The sequence below is a fragment of the Salmo salar genome, chromosome 01 (assembly GCF_965601325.2).
Source record: "Salmo salar chromosome 01, fSalSal1, whole genome shotgun sequence".
NCBI lineage: Eukaryota > Metazoa > Chordata > Actinopteri > Salmoniformes > Salmonidae > Salmo > Salmo salar.
The window spans coordinates 70172881-70194101 of NC_138291.1; the positions used below are offsets into that span (position 1 = coordinate 70172881).

General features: G+C 45.6%; 1 protein-coding gene across 38 annotated transcripts in view; it reads right to left on the reverse strand.

Moving 5' to 3' along the window:
• LOC106607745 (ankyrin-3) overlaps nt 1-21221 on the reverse strand; it is a 217835-nt gene that overhangs the window by 93448 nt on the left and 103166 nt on the right. The window lies entirely within an intron of this gene.

A 21221-nucleotide genomic window follows, 5' to 3' on the forward strand; every position in this document is an offset into this window, starting at 1 on the left:
TGCATGCATGCACGTGTGTGTTTGTGTGTGCCCGTGTTTGTATGTGTGTGTATAAGGGGGCTTCCTATCCAAACAACAGGGAGGTGGAGGGCTGGTGGGGAGCTGCAGGGCACAACAATGCCACCAGACGCTATTTCGGGGGGCTGGGGGGCACAACTAGTCAATGGGGACAGTTTGAGGAGGGATTAAGGGGACTTTCCCTCCGGTATTAAGGACACCCCATCCTCCCACATCCACCCCCTTAACACATGCCCCACATAGATCAGCCAGGAGACAGCCTGGGTCCCACTATCTGGCATGAACCCCCCCGCCCCCAGTTGATCTCTATCCCTTTCGGACGGCTTTGCACACGCCCTCCCCCAACACCATATTTTGTTTATGCTTTGAACATTCTTTTTTCTGTAAGTCATCACTATTATATTGCTATGTGTAAGTGCAAAGCTCCAAGATTGGGAAATGTACCCCTTTTTTTCAAAATAGCTTGTTCTCTCAAATGTGATTTTGTTGGACTGCCTCTGATATTTGGAGATACGACAAATGCAGTTCATCAACATGAGACAAGAGGCAACTATTTATAGGCCAGCAAGGCTTTGTTCTGCCAACTCTGCAGACAAGACACGTCCCCAGACACGCACGCACACACACACACACACACACACACACACACACACACACACACACACACACACACACACACACACACACACACACACACACACACACACACACACACACACACACACCACACACACACACACACACACACACACACACGTCCAAGCTGGGTTGTCATTGGCTGTCACAGCTCCAGAGGAATAGCCTCCCTTGCATTCTGGGTAAGTACAATGTCTACTTCAAAAGCACACAGTGGAGTGAGTGACGCACCGTGATGTGCCATGGAACAGTCAGCTGGAACACGTGACTGGTAGATCACAGGTCCTTCCAAGTAACAGCATCTGCTTTGGAACTGGGCTGTTACCATGGCAACACGTGAGGTTACAGTGGAGGAGGAAGAGAGTCAAGCCCACTTGAGAGAAATTCTCACACACACTGTAAATCAACAACCATTACACAAGCGAATCAACTCTGCACAGGAGCCTTGAAGACAACATGAAGTATCATGTCATATGATTTCAATGTACTGTAGACTGTCTGATCAAATTACATAGAAAATCATGCAATAATGATCAATAAAATCACATGATGCACACCCCTTTTTTAAGGCTATGAAAGGCCAAAAACAGAACATTGAGTTCTTTTTATTTTTTATTAACTGGTGGCCTTTGGTGTGCTGAACCCAGATAACAAATGACTAAAGAGGGTCTGCCTTCAGAGTGAAATGAGAGCATGCACTGTATAACAGCATGCAGAGCTAAGAAGCAAAGACTGTTTTCTTGGTATTGTACAGCTCTTAGTAGCAGCTCAGCATGGGTCTTCTAGGACCAGACAAACTATGAGTGTTCCAAATGAGTTGACATTAAATGAATCTCACAGCAAAAGCACATTCACTTAATAAAGGCTCTACCAGTGTGATCTTCCAGAAAGTCAGTTACCGAATTCTAAAAAAAGTTATAGTATTTGTTCCTCAGGGACTGCTTTACCCCTTGGCTAAACAAACATGAAACCAAGTTATAGAAAATTATAAGATAGTCTAAGGCTATAAGATAAAACATCACAACATCTAAATGTAAAAATATAGAAGACATCCAGCAGGAAAACCCATGTGGAGGACTTGTGTAGAAAAGCCACCAGAGGAACAAGATATGTACTGCAGAGATCTGGCTCAAGGGCACAACAACACTAAGTCACCTGGGACGTGAAAACATCAGAGATGTGGGTGGAAAGGGAAGAACGAGAGCGAGAGAGAGAGAGAGAGAAAAAATATAGTAATAGGCTGGACCATGAGAAAACCTTCAGACAGAGGGACCCATTCTACTGTCAATACACCTCCAGGCTGAGTGTGAGCAGAAGGGGAACCCGCTGACATGGGGGGATCTGGGGGTCATATTGGATTTCCTCCAAAATACAACTCAGCTGAACATTTCAAACCTACACACATCACTCACTATGTAGCTTTACACAGATTCAGACAGAGAGAGAAGGAAAGAGAGAAAACTGAGAATGGATGTATTTTTGAACCATCATCATTGGGGAAGGAGAGAAAGGGAGAGAAGATCGTCTAGAATTGTGGTACGGTATGGTAGGAATCCAGTGACATCATCACATTCTGTGCAGAGACCTGCACGGCAGTGTGTGTGCTGAGCGGAGGAACACAGGACTCTAGTGGAGGATCCATGACAATGCCACCATTAACATAACATAATAACAGCCAGACACTGTGCGGAAGTAACAAAGATGCTGTGCACTGCTCCTACTAGGTCTGATGTTCCCATGGATGATACTTCCTAGTGGCCAAACACACAGTCATGCATGAGAACCTGTGTCTCTTGTATTAACAAGTTATAAACACAAAACGACTCTCTTTCAAAAGCTGCTGGTAAAACCAAGATTTCTGTAACATTGCCTTTTTAAAGGAGGTCAACACATGGGCTAGCTGTGACAATAACATGGTAAAACCATGAAGGTTTGGTACACTACTTAAAATGAAGATGAAACTAATTACATCCAATCTTGGGTGAGTAGGGAGCATAAGTGAGCATGTGTCTGTTTGAGTGTGTGTGGGAGAGAGAGAGTGAGAGGAGACATTGAAAAAGACAGAGCTCTTCTGATATCACATAGCTGCAGCGGCCCACTGCTTTTTTCCCATTACACACGTCAATGAATCGCACATCATCTCCCTTCTCTGCCCTTACCCCCATTGGCTCTCTACACTACTGTCCACCCTTGGGTGAGGTCGACAACTTATGACTTCATTTTCAGCCCGGTAACTGGCATGGCCCTTAGGTACGTAAACATTGGCCCACGCATTCTAATGTATTTCCCCCTGGCAATATGATTATGAATCAAAAGTCAATTGAGCCATTGAGGGGATTGCTATATAGTGCTACACCAAAACAGGAATATAGTTGGGGGACTGTAATATCTCTCAATGGTAAGTGTTCCGCAGCAAGAAGACAGTCTTCCAGGTGCTTTCATATACTCACTTCTACACCCATAATCAAGGCTGGATAAATCAAATCAAATGTTATTAGACACATGCTCCGAACACAACAGTCAAATGCTTACTTACAAGCCCCTAACCAACAATGCAGTTTAAAAAATACGAATAAGAATAAGAAATGAAAGTAACACGTAGTTAAATGCAGCTGTAAAGTAAAAATAGAGAGTCTATATACAGGGGGTACCGGTAAAGAGTCAATGTGTGGGGGCACCGGTTAGTTGAGGTAATTGAGGTAATATGCACATGTAGGTAGAGTTATTAAAGTGACTATGCATAGATAATAACAGAGAGTAGCAGCAGCGTAAAGGGGGGGGGGGGGCAATGCAAATAGTCTGGATAGCCATTTGATTAGATGTTCAGGAGTCTTATGGCTTGGGGGTCGAACATGTTTAGAAGTCTCTTGGACCTAGACTTGGCGCTCCGGTACCGCTTGCCGTGGAGTAGAGAACAGTCTATGACTAGGGTGGCTGGAGTCTTTGACAATTTTTAGGGCCTTCTTCTGACACCGCCTGGTATAGAGGTCCTGGATGGCAGGAAGCTTGGCCCCAGTGATATACTGGGCCATACGCACTACCCAATGGGGGCGTGCTCGGTCCTCCTTGTCCTGTAGTCCACAATCATCTCCTTTGTCTTGATCATGTTGAGGGAGAGGTTGTTGTCCTGGCACCACACGGCCAGATCTCTGACCTCCTCCCTATAGGCTGTCTCGTCGTTGTCGGTGATCAGGCCTACCACTGTTGTGTCATCGGCAAACTTAATGATTGTGTTGGAGTTGTGCCTGGCCATGCAGTCATGAGTGAACAGGGAGTACAGGAGGGGACTGAGCATGCACCCCTGAGGGGCCCCTGTGTCGAGGATCAGCGTGGCGGAAGTGTTATTACCTACCCTTACCACCAGGGGGCGGCCCGTCAGGAAGTCCAGGATCCAGTTGCAGAGGGAGGTGTTTAGTCCCAGGGTCCTTAGCTTATTGATGAGCTTTGAGGGCACTATGGTGTTGAACGCTGAGCTGTAGTCAATGAATAGCATTCTCACATAGGTGTTTCTTTTGTCCAGGTGGGAAAGGGCAGTGTGGAGTGCAATAGAGATATCATCATCTGTGGATCTGTTAGGGCAGTATGCAACGTGAGTCCTACGGGTCGGTAGTCATTTAGGCAGGTTACCTTAGTGTTCCTGGGCACAGGGACTATGGTGGTCTGCTTAAAACATGTTGCTATTACAGACTCAGACAGGGAGAGGTTGAAAATGTCAGTGAAGACACTTGCTAGTTGGTCAGCGCATGCTCGCAGTACATGTCCTGGTAATTAGTCTGGCCCTGCGGCCTTGTGAATGTTGACCTGTTTAAAGGTCTTACTCACATCGGCTGTGGAGAGCGTGATCACACAGTCGTCCGGAACAGCTGGTGCTCTCATGCATGTTTCAGTGTTATTTGCCTCGAAGCAAGCATAGAAGTAATTTCGCTCGTTTGGTAGGCTTGTGTCACTGGGCAGCTCTCGGCTGTGCTTCCCTTTGTAGTCTGTAATGATTTGCAAGCCCTGCCACATCCGACGAGCGTCGGAGCCGGTGTAGTACGATTCAATCTTAGTCCTGTATTGACACGTTGCCTGTTTGATGATTCGTCGGAGGGCATAGCGGGTTTTTTATAAGCTTCCGTGTTAGTGCAGAGCAGAGCCATATTGTAGCAGCACTACCTAAGCCTAGATGGAGCACTATGGTTTACTTATGACCAAAACTGGTGTTTTGAAGCTTTTCACTGACTTTTTTTCCAAACACAGAGGCTCTAGCTCTGGGCAGCAGAGATAGGAGTTGGAAGATCTAAGGTCAGTTTAGCGTTTCCCCCAATGGTTAAAGTGGATGTGTGAAGTGGAACCTGATCATATATATATATATATATATATATATATATATATATATATATATATATATATATATATATATATATATATACTGCAAAAAAAAATAAAGGGAACACTTAAACAACACATCCTAGATCTGAATGAATGAAATAATCTTATTAAATACTTTTTTCTTTACATAGTTGGATGTGCTGACAACAAAATCACACAAAAATAATCAATGGAAATCCAATTTATCAACCCATGGAGGTCTGGATTTGGAGTCACACTCAAAATTAAAGTGGAAAACCACACTACAGGCTGATCCAACTTTGATGTAATGTCCTTAAAACAAGTCAAAATGAGGCTCAGTAGTGTGTGTGTGGCCTCCACGTGCCTGTATGACCTCCCTACAATGCCTGGGCATGCTCCTGATGAGGTGGCGGATGGTCTCCTGAGGGATCTCCTCCCAGACCTGGACTAAAGCATCCGCCAACTCCTGGACAGTCTGTGGTCCAACGTGGCATTGGTGGATGGAGCGAGACATGATGTCCCAGATGTGCTCAATTGGATTCAGGTCTGGGGAACGGGCGGGTCAGTCCATAGCATCAATGCCTTCCTCTTGCAGGAACTGCTGACACACTCCAGCCACATGAGGTCTAGCATTGTCTTGCATTAGGAGGAACCCAGGGCCAACCGCACCAGCATTTGGTCTCACAAGGGGTCTGAGGATCTCATCTCGGTACCTAATGGCAGTCAGGCAACCTCTGGCGAGCACATGGAGGGCTGTGCGGCCCCCCAAAGAAATGCCACCCCACACCATGACTGACCCACCGCCAAATCGGTCATGCTGGAGGATGTTGCAGGCAGCAGAACGTTCTCCACGGCGTCTCCAGACTCTGTCACATCTGTCACATGTGCTCAGTGTGAACCTGCTTTCATCTGTGAAGAGCACAGGGCGCCAGTGGCGAATTTGCCTATCTTGGTGTTCTCTGGCAAATGCCAAACGTCCTGCACGGTGTTGGGCTGTAAGCACAACCCCCACCTGTGGACGTCGGGCCCTCATACCACCCTCATGGAGTCTGTTTCTGACCGTTTGAGCAGACACATGCACATTTGTGGCCTGCAGGAGGTCATTTTGCAGGGCTCTGGCAGTGCTTCTCCTGCTCCTCCTTGCACAAAGGCGGAGGTAGCGGTCCTGCTGCTGGGTTGTTGCCCTCCTACGGCCTCCTCCACGTCTCCTGATGTACTGGCCTGTCTCCTGGTAGCACCTCCATGCTCTGGACACTACGCTGACAGACACAGCAAACCTTCTTGCCACAGCTCACATTGATGTGCCATCCTGGATGAGCTGCACTACCTGAGCCACTTGTGTGGGTTGTAGACTCCGTCTCATGCTACCACTAGAGTGAAAGCACCACCGGCATTCAAAAGTGACCAAAACATAGGCCAGGAAGCATAGGAACTGAGAAGTGGTCTGTGGTCCCCACCTGCAGAATCACTCCTTTATTGGGGGTGTCTTGCTAATTGCCAAAAATTCCACCTGTTGTCTATTCCATTTGCACAACAGCATGTGAAATTTATTGTCAATCAGTGTTGCTTCCTAAGTGGACAGTTTGATTTCACAGAAGTGTGATTGACTTGGATTTACATTGTGTTGTTTAAGTGTTCCCTTTATTTTTTTGAGCAGTGTATATATATATATATCTGTGTGTACGGGCAACTTCAACCAAGATCACAGATATACCCTAGCCTGGTCTCAGAGCTGTACTGTGCATTTGCCAAGCCATTTGTCACTCGATGCCATATATGTTTGGCATAACAAGAACACAGCAGATGACTTTGCCATACAGTTCTGCCACAAGCCTAAAGACACCCTGCTACTCATCTTACAGCTGATTGGCTGTCCCAATTGGAAGTAAAGTGGTGTGTCAGGGATGTGCCCAACTCCAGATGATGCCCTAACTACCGTCCACACCCTCCCGTCCCTCTCTGCACACACACAGAGATCTCTCTCCAGGGCCATCACAGTACTCTCTGTCCCAGACTGTTGCCTCTCCGATGGGGCACAGCCCACGATGATGAAGGGGGAGGTTATGGAGAGGGGGTGGACACAAGAGGCTTCCTCCCAACCACACAGACACACACACACACACACACACACACACAAAAAAAAAAAATCTGTCAGGGAGATGAAGAGTTTAGTGATTCACTCTTCAACACAGATGAGACCGCCTGGAGTTGATAAGGCCAAAACACTCACAGACACACAAAGTTTTTCTTGCGTTTCACTCCTCAGTTCTAAGACAAAGTAAAGGTACAGTAATAGTAGTGCTTCCTCTGTATTATTCATATGAAAACTTTAGGCTGATCTGTGTTAATTATGATTGTGGCAGAGGGTGATGTTCAAAGTCTGTCAATATGTTGTGGGGAGGCAGAGGTCAGGCTAGGCCAGCTGGATCAGGTGCAAGAACATACAGTACAGTAGCTAGCCTCTATGTGATAACTCTCTGGCTGCACTCCCCAGCTACATGTGGCAGCAGATTGAACTGAGTCTTCGTGTGAGTTAGACCATAATTCCTGTAAGTATTCAACACACTACACTAGATACTGTGTGAAGGTAAAGTGAGTCAAGGTGCCAAAAATGTGTTGACTCCAGTGTCTGTCGGTCTCTTGGTCTGTCTGCTAACTGATCACCAGGAACTCCAATCTCAGAGGCAAAAGTCTCTACACAGGTCATTTGAACTGGATCAGAGAGAAAATGTGTGTGAGAGAGAGCAGAGCAACCGGGATTCACTGAACTCTTTATCCAACCGATGATAGTATGTCTCTGTCTCAGTCTCAGTCTCTCTCTTTTGTCTCTGTCAAACAACAGACCATCTAGCCTACTTCTTGGCATTGCCAATGAACAATGGGTTTTAGAGTTGACATAGAATTCAGATTTTACTCTCCTTTCTGATACATGAGACTCTTTAAGAGCACTAACCTTACTACATACAGAGTAGAGTAAGGCCCAAGGCTTTCAGACTTACTGTGCAACACTCTCCTATAATATTCTGTTGGAGAGTGTCTGTCTGATGCTAATCACCTATCCTCTGAGACCCTAGCCAATGAAAAAGCTCCTTTCTGGCTGGATTTAATGGAGAAAAGCTAACTTGGAAACGGACGCGCTGAATCATACAGTAACCTTTTCATGCAGTCAAATGACCACATCGCCTTTCATGGGTAGAATGTTATTAAGATTTTTCATTATTTAAAAAAAAAAAGACGCAAATTCTGTATTTCTATGTCAAACTGTTTTGTTATATTTCAGTCTTCTGTGATGTATATAAAGTGTAATATTGGGATGCAAACTCCAAATTGAATACCTTTCAACTCTTTATCTGACATGGTACAGGTGTCTTCTTTGTTAAGCGCTTAACCATGTGTGTGTGGTGTATACTTTTATTTCAAAGTATACTGAGCAAAAATATAAAAGCAAAATGCAAACAATTTCAACGATTTAACTGAGTTAAGGAAATTAACGACTGAGTTAAGGAAATAAATTCACTAGGCCCTAATGTATGGATTTCACATTACTGGGCATGGGCGCAGCCATCAGAATAAGTTTTCCCCACAAAAGGGCTTTACTACAAACAGAAATACTCCTCAGTTTCAACAACTGTCCGGGTGGCTGGTCTCAGACGATCCCGCAGGAGATAAAGCCGGATGTGGTCCTGGGCTGGCATGGTTACACGTGGTCTGCTATTATGAGGCTGGTTGGACAAATTCTCTAAAACTAAGTTGGAGGAGGCTTATGGTAGAGAAATGAACATTCAATTCTCTGTCAGCATCCCAATTGCAAGCTCCCTCAAAACTTGAGTCATCTGTGGCATTGTGTTGTGTGACAAAATCGCACATTTTAAAGGGGCCTTTTATTGTCCCCAGTACAAGGTGCACCTGTTTAATGATCATGCTGTTTAATCAGCTTTTTGATATGCCACACATTATCTTGGCAAAGGAGAAATGCTCACAGGGATGTAAACAAATTTGTGCAAAAAATATGAGAGAAATAAGCTTTTGTGCGTTTGGCAAATTTCTGGGATCTTTTATTTCAGCTCATGAAACATGGGACCAACACCTTACATGTTGCGTTTATATTTTTGTTGAATATAGATTTGTTTAAGACTACCAAGAAACACTCTGTGTGACCATAATTTAGTACAATGCATTAAAAGGTTTTAAGGTCAATCTTACATCAAGCATAACATCTGTCTACGACTCTACAGCAGAGGATGAAACTTTTTTCTGTTTGAATTCAATTAGGAAACAAGGATGAAAGGAACTTAGACAACTTTACAGCCTGAAAAGATCACATCTCTGCTAATAATGACCATTTTGCCATTGTGTTGTGCGATGTTGCAGATTATCGGTCATCTGGGAAAACTGAAAAATGAAGGTTCTTCACTGGTTGAATCCAACAGCATGAAATGGAGGGAAAGAAAATTAACTGAAATGCTGATAACATCAATGAACATCACATGCTTCTTGACGCCACTGTGAGAGAGCATTCTGAGTTGTGTCTAGTCTGGGACTGTGTCTGGAGTTGCGGAACAGCAGTCCCTTGTGAGACAGCACTAACAGAATGCCCCTTTTTATAGATTCGAGTAGACAAATAGATAAGCAGGACTGATATTTTGACAGTCTAATGATCTAGGTACACACTCAGGCCTTTTACCTTGAGTACAATTACTGCTTTATAAATGTTATAATAGCGGAATAGAAACATTGAAACTCCACTAACAAAAACCCTCTTACTTTTGACAGGGACTTGTTAATCTTTGCACATCATGTCAGTGACTGTGTGGAAATCTGTTTATGTGGATCAGTGAAAGCGAATGAAGTGGAGTGTGTGTAAGTGTTTTTCCCTGAACTTTGGCACGGATAGAGCAGCAGATGAGAGCGGACCGTGAGCCATCTGTCCCCTTTGAACCCACTCTGTCTCACCACAACAACACCACCACAGTAGATCTGCCTTGTCTCTGTCTCACTAACCCTACTGTCATAAAGAGACAGGATAACAAAATCATCATCCATTATTACACCATCATATTGATTAATGGATTGATTGAATTTATTAGACAATTTTCGAATATGGTCTTGACCCATTTATTTACACCTGTTGTGACATATATTGCGTTATTTTATGGCTGGTTATGACACCTACATAAGAGTGTCAAAACCCACATGTATTCAAATTCGTTTTTTCCCTGCCAAGAAGTTTCCTTTCCATTGAAAGTTTGTTTTTTAAATCCTTAGTCGTTAGAAAGAATTCTTTACAATTTTTTTCAACATTTTTTTAAATAACTTGTAGAAAATACACTTTATGACACTGCCATGAAACATTGTGACCATCCAGTGCCACTTTACTTGGACTACGAAAATATACTTTAGGACACAGTCAAGAAGCATTATGACCATCATAATCATATAAGCCAGATAGGCCTATCACGTACATGCCCTTATATCAGTCATCAGTCACAAAGATGGTGTCTTGTCCTGCTCCTGAAATCTTCTCCTGCATTCATCCCAGTCATCTGCAACACGGCATTGGCATACGTGATCATTGTGTGCGCAATCACAATGATAATTGAAAATTGTAAAAATATATATATATAATGCTCAAAAAAATGAAGGGAACACTTAAACAACACATCCTAGATCTGAATGAAAGAAATAATCTTATTAAATACTTTTTTCTTTACATAGTTGAATGTGCTGACAACAAAATCACACAAAAATAATCAATGGAAATCCAATTTATCAACCCATGGAGGTCTGGATTTGGAGTCACACTCAAAATTAAAGTGGAAACCACACTACAGGCTGATCCAACTTTGATGTAATGTCCTTAAAACAAGTCAAAATGAGGCTCAATAGTGTATGTGGCCTCCATGTGCCTGTATGACCTCCATACAATGCCTGGGCATGTTCCTGATGAGGTGGCGGATAGCCTCCTGAGGGATCTCCTCCCAGACCTGGACTAAAGCATCCGCCAACTCCTGGACAGTCTGTGGTGCAACGTGGCGTTGGTGGATGGAGCGAGACATGATGTCCCAGATGTGCTCAATTGGATTCAGGTCTGGGGAACGGGCGGGCCAGTCCATAGCATCAATGCCTTCCTCTTGCAGGAACTGCTGACACACTCCAGCCACATGAGGTCTAGCATTGTCTTGCATTAGGAGGAACCCAGGGCCAACCGCACCAGCATATGGTCTCACAAGGGGTCTGAGGATCTCATCTCGGTACCTAATGGCAGTCAGGCTACCTCTGGCGAGCACATGGAGGGTTGTGCGGCCCCCCAAAGAAATGCCACCCCACACCATGACTGACCCACCGTCAAACCGGTCATGCTGGAGGATGTTGCAGGCAGCAGAACGTTCTCCACGGCATCTCCAGACTCTGTCACGTCTGTCACGTGCTCAGTGTGAACCTGCTTTCATCTGTGAAGAGCACAGGGCGCCAGTGGCGAATTTGCCAATCTTGGTGTTCTCTGGCAAATGCCAAACGTCCTGCACGGTGTTGGGCTGTAAGCACAACCCCCACCTGTGGACGTCGGGCCCTCATACCACCCTCATGGAGTGTTTCTGACCGTTTGAGCAGACACATGCACATTTGTGGCCTGCTGTAGGTCATTTTGCAGGGCTCTGGCAGTGCTTCTCCTGCTACTCCTTGCACAAAGGCGGAGGTAGCGGTCCTGCTGCTGGGTTGTTGCCCTCCTACGGCCTCCTCCACGTCTCCTGACGTACTGGCCTGTCAAGTAAAGTGTTACCTAACATTTTTGTCATTTAGCAAACACTCTTCTCCAGAGCAATTAGGGTTAAGTGCCTTTCTCAAGGGCACATCAGCAGATTTTTCACCTAGTAGTCTCAGGATTCGAACCAGCAACCTTTCATTTGCTGGCCCAATGCTCCACTATAGGCTACCAGCTGCACTTGCAATTTGTGCATTCACCTTAAGATAGCTGGGTGAGACAACCACATATAACACTCGTAGCAAGTACACTTTCCCTCAAAAAAGTCGTTATGAGGAACGTCAGTGCCGTGGGATTCATTTAATATACTTTTTGAAGACATTTTCGGGAAGATGGGGAGGGACTCTGCTGCACTAGCTTCAGGGGGAAGCTGGCTCCACCATTGCGGTGCCAAGACAGAGAAGAGCTTTGACTGGGCTGAGCGGGAGCTGACCACCCATAGGGGTGGGACAGTAAAGAGATCAGAGGGGGCAGCACGGAGGGCTCTGGTTGGGTTGTAGGGTTTGAGCATAGCCTGAAGGCAGGGAGGGGCAGTTCCCCTTGCTGCTCTTTAAGCAAGCACCATGATGTTGTAGTGGATGCGAGCTTCAACTTAAAGCCAGTGGAGTATGCGGAAGAGCAGTGTGACATGGGAGAACTTGGGAAGGTTGAAAACAGATGGGCTACGGCATTCTAGATAAGTTGCAGAGGTTTGATGGCATAAGCAGGAAGCCCTGCCAACAGAGAGTTGAAGTAGTCTGGAGGGGAGATGACAAGAGCCTGGATTAGAACCTGCACCACTTCCTGTGTGAGGAAGGGTTGTACTCAACGGATGTTGTAGAGCATGAACCTGCAGGAGCAAGTCACTGCTTTGACATTTGCAGAGAATGACAGGGTGTTGTCCAGGGTCACGCCAAGGTTCTTTGCACTCTGTGAGGGGGACACTGTTGAGTTGTCATCCGTGATGGAGAGGTATTGGAGTTGGCAGGCCATCCCTGGGAGGAATAGCAACTCCTTCTTGTCGAGGTTGAGCTTGAGGTGGTGGACCGACATCCGAGCTGAGATGTCTGCCAGGCACACAGAAAAGTGGGTCGCCACCCTGGTGTCAGAAGGGGGGAAGGAGAAAAGTAGTTGAATGTCATCCAAATAGCAATGATAAGAGAGGCCATGTGAGGATATGACGGAGTCAAGTGACTTTGTGTATAGAGAACAGAGGAGAGAGCCTAGAACCAAGCCCTGGAGGACACCAGTAGTCAGAGTCTGTGATGCAGACTCAGATCCTCTCCACGTGACCTGGTAGGAAAGACCTGCCAGGTAGGATGCAAACCAAGAGTGTGCAGACCCTGAGACGCCCAACCCTGAGAGGGTGGAGAGGAGGATCTGATGGTTTATGGTGTCGAAGGCAACAGATAGATCTACAAGGATGAGAACAGAGGAGAGAGGGTCAGCTTTGGCAGTGCGGAGAGTCTCCGTGACACAGAGGAGAGCAGTCTCGGCTGCGTGACCCGTCTTGAAGCCTGACTGGTTAGGGTCAAGAAGATCGTTCTGAGAGAGATAACGAGAGAGTTGGGGAAAGAAAATAAAGAAGGGATAACAGTCTGTAGTTTTTTATGTTATAGGGGTTGAGTGTTGGTTTCTTGAGAAGGGAAGGGCCATTTTTGAAGTCAAAGGGGACTCAGCCAGTGGTCAGGGATGAGTTGATGAGGGAAGTGAGGAAAGGGAGAAAGTACCCAGAGATAGTCTCGGGAAGGGAGGAGGGGATGGGGTCGAGTGGACAGGTTGCCGGCGGCCGGACATCACTAGTCATAGGATTTCATCTGGAGAAAGACCTCTATCTTATTAACCTTGTCCATCTATTCCTGTAAACTGGTCACAAGGACCTCATCCTTCACACCTTCCATATGGTTTACATTAAATGACAATGTATTTTTCACTTTCATGAATACTGTCACGGCTGTTTGAATGATTGGACCAAAATGCAGCGTCGGTTTCGTTCCACATATTTATTGGACTGTGAAACTTAATGCGATACAAAATAAACTGAAGGAACAAAACAACAAACCGTGACGCAGGAGGAACAAACACACTCACAAAATATAATCACCCACAAAACACAAGTGGGACAAAAGCAACTTAAATATGACCTCCAATTAGAGACAACGACAACCGGCTGCCTCTAATTGGAGGTCATGCCAAACAAAAACCAACCTAGAACTACAAAACTAGAAACTAAACATAGAAATACAAAAACGGACAAACACCCCCTGTCACGCTCTGACCTACTCTAACATAGAAAATAACAACTTACTATGGTCAGGAAGTGACAAATACATAGGTTAGGTTAATCTGGAGGCGAAAGAAAACACACACCTGTTTAGGCGAGGTGCTGGCTAGGAGAGCCGCACACTCTAGGAGCTCAGATGCAATAATTTAATAACCTAATAACTAACGTTTCTAGAGACAAGCTGTCTTCATCAGGGTATAATGACAAACACTGCGGGTCACTAGTTTATATAGTGTCAAAGGACACACACAGGTGTCTGTAATCATGGCTGGGTGTGGCTTGATATCATTGGTTAATTACAGATATAAATAAAACATATACAAAACATAAATGTGTCATGACTGTCCTGTAAGGATCACAATGGGTCAGATCAACTTGGCAATGCTTGACAATTACAACCTCCTCTCACCCGCAGAGGGAGGAGGGAACTGGTGTGGGTTTTTTGACACCTCCACACCCTGTTGTAAATTAAGGAGAAGGGAGGGCTCTTTCTCCCCCTTTAGCATCAACCAAAGGAATGAAATACAGGTTATCATTTTGGATTAAATACTGTAACTTAGAATGTATATCCCCTTTATCTGTCAAGTTTCCATCCAATACGTTGTGCGTATAATATGAAAAATTAAGAACATATTTTTGTTAACCTGTTGGGGATAGGGGGCAGTATTTACACGGCCGGATAAAAAACGTACCCGATTTAATCTGGTTGCTACTCCTGCCCAGTAACTAGAATATGCATATAATTATTGGCTTTGGATAGAAAACACCCTAAAGTTTCTAAAACTGTTTGAATGGTGTCTGTGAGTATAACAGAACTCATATGGCAGGCAAAAACCTGAGAAGATTCTGAACAGGAAGTGGCCTGTCTGACAAGTTCTTGTTCATCTTGGCTCTTTTTATTGAAGACTGAGGATCTTTGCTGTAACGTGACACTTCCTACGGCTCCCATAGGCTCTCAGAACCCAGGAAAAAGCTGAAGGATATCGAGGCAGCCCCTGGCTGAAACACATTAGCGCCTTTGGATAGTGGCCGATCAGAGGAGAATGGGCTTAGACGCGTGCACGAGTCGACCGAATGCTTTATTTTCTTTCGTCTTTTTACCTAAACGCAGATTCCCGGTCGGAATATTATCGCTTTTTTACGAGAAAAATTGCATAAAAATAGATTTTAAACAGCGGTTGACATGCTTCGAAGTACGGTAATGGAATATTTAGAATTTTTTTGTCACGAAATGCGTCGTGCTCGTCACCCTTCTTTACCCTTTCGGATAGTGTCTTGAGCGCACGAACAAAATGCCGCTATTTGGATATAACTATGGATTATTTGGGACCAAACCAACATTTGTTTTTGAAGTAGAAGTCCTGGCAGTGCATTCTGACGAAGAACACCAAAGGTAATAACATTTTTCTTATAGTAAATCTGACTTTGGTGAGTGCTAAACTTGCTGGGTGTCTAAATAGCTAGCCCTGTGATGTCGGGCTATCTACTTAGAATATTGCAAAATGTGCTTTCACCGAAAAGCTATTTTAAAATCGGACATATCGAGTGCATAGAGGAGTTCTGTATCTATAATTCTTAAAATAATTGTTATGCTTTTTGTGAACGTTTATCGTGAGTAATTTAGTAAATTTTTAGTAAATTCACCCGGAAGTTTGCGGGGGGTATGCTAGTTCTGAACGTCACATGCTAATGTAAAAAGCTGGTTTTTGATATAAATATGAACTTGATTGAACAAAACATGCATGTATTGTATAACATAATGTCCTAGGGTTGTCATCTGATGAAGATCATCAAAAGGTTAGTGCTGCATTTAGCTGTCTTCTGGGTTTATGTGACATTATATGCTAGCTTGAAAAATGGGTGTCTGATTATTTCTGGCTGGGTACTCTGCTGACATAATCTAATGTTTTGCTTTCGTTGTAAAGCCTTTTTGAAATCGGACAGTGTGGTTAGATTAACGAGAGTCTTGTCTTTAAAATGGTGTAAAATAGTCATATGTTTGAGAAATTGAAGTAATAGCATTTCTAAGGTATTTGAATAACGCGCCACAGGATTCCACTGGCTGTTACGTAGGTGGGACGATTTCGTCCCGCCGACCCTAGAGAGGTTAGTTAGACAACATGTGATTGGCTGAAAATGTGGCTAGCGAGAGCATCCCTCTGATTCTAACCTAAGAAGGAATCTCTAAAAATACAACAAAAACACGCTTCCCACAATAAGTTGGGTGAATTTTGACCCATTCCTCCTGACAGAGCTGGTGTAACTGAGTCAGGTTTGTAGGCCTCCTTGCTCACACACGCTTTTTCAGTTCTGCCCTCAAATCTTCTATTGGATTGAGGTCAGGGCTTTGTGATGGCCACTCCAATACCTTGACTTTGTTGTCCTTAACCTGTTGGGGGTAGGGGGCAGTATTTACACGGCCGGATAAAAAACGTACCCGATTTAATCTGGTTATTACTACTGCCCAGAAACTAGAATATGCATATAATTATTGGCTTTGGATAGAAAACACCCTAAAGTTTCTAAAACTGTTTGAATGGTGTCTGTGAGTATAACAGAACTCATATGGCAGGCAAAAACCTGAGAAGATTCTGAACAGGAAGTGGCCTGTCTGACAAGTTCTTGTTCATCTTGGCTCTTTTTATTGAAGACTGAGGATCTTTGCTGTAATGTGACACTTCCTACGGCTCCCATAGGCTCTCAGAACCCGGGAAAAAGCTGAATGATATCGAGGCAGCCCCTGGCTGAAACACATTATTGCCTTTGGCAAGTGGCCGATCAGAGGACAATGGGCTTAGGCGCGTGCACGAGTCGACCCCATGCTTTATTTTCTTTCATCTTTTTACCTAAACGCATAATCTAATGTTTTGCTTTCGTTGTAAAGCCTTTTTGAAATCGGACAGTGTGGTTAGATTAACGAGAGTCTTGTCTTTAAAATGGTATAAAATAGTAATATGTTTGAGAAATTGAAGTAATGGCATTTCTAAGGTATTTGAATAACGTGCCACAGGATTCCACTGGCTGTTACGTAGGTGGGACGATTTCGTCCCGCCGACCCTAGAGAGGTTAAGCCATTTTGCCACAACTTTGGAAGTATGCTTGGGGTCATTGTCCATTTGGAAGACCCATTTGCGACCAAGCTTTAACTTCCTGACTGATGTCTTGAGATGTTGCTTCAATATATCCACATCATTTTCCATTCCTCATGATGCCATCTATTTTGTGAAGTGCACCAGTCCCTCCTGCAGCAAAGCACCCCCACAACATGATGCTGCCACCCCTGTGCTTCACGGTTGGGATGGTGTTCTTCAGCTTGCAAGCGTCCCCCCTTTCCTCCAAACATAACGATGGTCATTATGGCCGAACAGTTCTATTTTTCTTTCACCAGACCGGAGGACATTTCTCCAAAAAGTACGATATTTGTCCCTATGTGCAGTTGCAAATCGTAGTCTGTCTTTTTTTATGGCGGTTTTGGAGCAGTGGCTTCTTCCTTGCTGAGCAGCCTTTCAGGTTATGTCGATATAGGACTCGTTTTACTGTGGCTGTAGATACTTTTGTACCTGTTTCCTCCAGCATCTTCACAAGGTCCTTTGCTGTTGTTAAGGGATTGATTTGCACTTTTCGCATCTCCTTCCTGAGCGGTATGACGGCTGCATGGTCCTATGGTGTTTATATGGAAATTGCTCCCAAGGATGAAGCAGACTGGTGGAGGTCTACAAATTTTTTTCTGAGGTCTTGGCTGATTTTTAAACATTTTTCCCATGATGTCAAGCAAAGAGGCACTGAGTTTGAAAGTAGGCCTTGAAATACATCCACAGGTACACCTCCAATTGACTCATATGATGTCAATTAGTTTGTCAGAAGCTTCTAAAGGCATGACATAATTTTCAGGAATTTTCCAAGCTGTTTAAAGGCACAGTCAACTTAGTGTATGTAAACTTCTGACCCACTGGAATTGTGATGCAGTGAATTATAAGTGAAATAATCTGTGTGTAAACAATTGTTGGAAAAATACTTGTGTCATGCACAAAGTAGATGTCCTAACCTACTTGCCAAAACTATAGTTTGTTAACAAGAAAATTGTGGAGTGGTTGAAAAATGTGTTTTAATAATGACTCCAACCGAAGTGTATGTAAACTTCCGACTTCAACTGTACATTCATGATTTCTTATTCCAAATGGTTGCTTTGTGTGCAAAGTATATGATTAATGGGAGAATAGTTATCGAATGTGTCCACGATAAGTGTCTATCTTTCTCTGTCTCTCTCTTTTCCCCCCTCAATCTCTGTGTAATAAGCCGTCATATTGTCAGTCTGCTAGGGACTTTCTTCTCATGTATTAAGTGTCTATGTTATCCTGTTTTCTCATTTTAGTTAGCTAGTAAATAAATCATTAAACTCATTTGTGTAGTACTGAATTATAAGCAAGTCTGTAGTTCTTGCAGATGCATGAGGATACGACTGTTCAGAATGATGATATGATAAGTGTTTATGATTAATATTGTGGAATCCACAGGTCAGCCACCAGGGGGAGACTCGTCAAGGCCTGGTGACAGACGGAGAATACATCACGAGGCGATGGCTCCCTCTGCTGGACTGCCAAGTCTCGACGGGCTCTACGAACAGGACTTATTGGGCCTGATTGTGGTTGGTGACAATCAGGTTTCAAGGGTCTCATGGGGGAGACCTATTCTTTTTTTTTTTGTTTGTTATTTAAATAAACACCCTTGAAACCGAGCTAATCCTACTCTGTCTGTGTCTGATCTGCATTTTGACCAAACCCCCTGGCCTGCCACAAGTGGTTGAGAATGCGAGCAATCTGATAACGTGGTCAGATCAGGGTTGACGTTTACGCAGCATCAGCATGGACGAGTTGATAGCTCAGTTCATCTGGGCCCAACAAGCACAACAGGCAGTTCAGGAACAAACGCTGGAGGAACAGCGGCTACAAAACGTCCGCCTCGTTGAGGAAATCCGGAAGCTACAAGGAGGAGCGTCTACTGAATCACATCCAAACCAGTTTTTAATCAAGCTAACGGAAGATGACGACATCGAAACATAACTCTGTCCATTTGAACGGACAGCACTACGGGAAGGATGGCCAAGGCAGAAGTGGGCAAGTCTGCTGGCCCCGTTCCTCTCTGGGAATGCCCAAAAGGCATATTGGGACCTGAACGACGAACAGGCGGCTAACTATGACGGACTCAAATGGGAGATACTCAGCCGCTACGGATACAGCCTGGCCCATCGGGCTCAACTGTTCCACAACTGGAGGTTTCGTAACCGACACATCCCCTGAGCCCAGATGAGCAACCTACTGCGCGTCACCAGGGCATGGCTCCTAACCGACGTATCCACCCTCTCCATCCTAGACAAAGTGGTCCTGGATCGCTTCTTACCTGCACTACCCCATGACATGAGGAGGGCAGCGAGTCTATGCGCGCCCCAGACCTTGGAGGGCCTCCTGGAAACAGTGGAGATGCATCAGAACACTCAGGCCCTGCTGAGTGGGAGCCGGGCCGAGTCGGCGACCCGTTCGACAGGACGGAAGGACAGCCCCACCGCTGTGTACCCCGAACCGACAGTCGGCAGGGCCAAAGGACCGCAAACCCGTAGAGAGACGGCTGGGGTGAGGCCGACCCACCACCGACGGCCCCAGGTAGATGGAGACCAAAGGAGGTGTTTTGAGTGTGGTGCCCGGGGGCACATTGCCTGGAATTGCCCGGCTCGAGAGGAGTCGATGCCATCAGCAAGCCCCGGAGGCGAGGATAGTCACGCAGTGAACTACGTCACCTCCTGTTGGGTGCACCACGAATCAACTGCACCCATGGTCCCGGTGAAAGTTGACGGACACGACACGGAAGCTCTATTAGACTCCGGAAGTATGGTTACGCTGCTGAACCAGGGGACCGAATGTGGTAGGGAGATGTCCATTTCCTGTGTTCATGGTGACACAAAGCGGTATCCAACCGTATGGGCCAACATCGTGACGCCACAAGGGAGCTGCCAGATGACGGTGGGTGCCATAGCAGAGTTGCCGGTACCTCTCCTAGTGGGACGAGATTGTCTGCAGTTCATGGCCCTGTGGTTCAAGGCCCTGTGGGGGCACGAGCTGAGGAAAAAGGTACGAGCCGGCTGAAGATGTGCCTGTGCGGACCGGAAGCAAACGGTTGACCAACCTGTATCTACAGGTCTGGAGTCGGAGTCGGCTGGGGAACCGGAACCCAACCCCCCAGAGAACCACTGGAGGAGGAACCCAGCTTCCCCCTCCTCGATTTCGAGGGGCCAGTTGAGACACCCACTGGGGGCCAACTGAGGGGACAATTCGGGACTGCCCAGTGGGAGGATCCGAACTTGAAAGCCGCCACAGTCCAAGTGATAGTGGTGGATGGACAGCAACTTCCGGGGGTGAGTGACTGGTGGTACCCCCATTTCCAAATCAAGAACAACCTTTTGTATCAGGTGTCACACCAACAGGGGGAATTTTGAGAGGTATTGTTGCTGCCCTGATGGTATGTGGGAACTGTTGTTCAGCTGGCCCTCACCAACCTGTTGGGGGCGCACCTGGGAATGGAGAAGACCCGGGAACGGATCGTCACCCGGTTCCACTGGCCTGGGATGAGGAGGGCCGTGGAAGACTATTGTCGCAGCTGCCCGGAGTGTCAAATCACTGCCCCAAAAGCACACTTTCGAAACCCACTGGTCCCCCTACCGATCATCGGGGTGCCCTTTGAACGCATCGCCATGGACATAGTGGGACCCCAGGTAAAAACAGCACGAGGACACCGGTACATCCTGGTAATAGTAGATTATGCCACCCGGTATCCCGATGCCATTCCCCTATGGGCGGCAGTATCCAAGGGAATTGCCCGAGAGCTGTTCCACCTTTTTAGCCAGGTGGGCATCCTGAACAAGATCCTGACAGACCAAGGTACTGAGTTTATGTCCCGCCTAATGAAAGATTTGTGTGCTCTCCTGCAGATCAAGCAGATCCGGACTTCCGTCTTTCACCCGTAGATGGATGGGCTCCTCGAGCGGCTCAATAAAACACTTAAACAAATGCTGTGGAAGGTCATTGAACAGGACGGGTAGAACTGAGACCAGCTACTAGCCCACCTAATGTTCTCAATCCGAGAAGTACCCCAGGTAGTAGAACACGTGGAGATGATGAGGAAGCGGATGACAGCCATATGGCCAGTGGTAAGGGAATATAT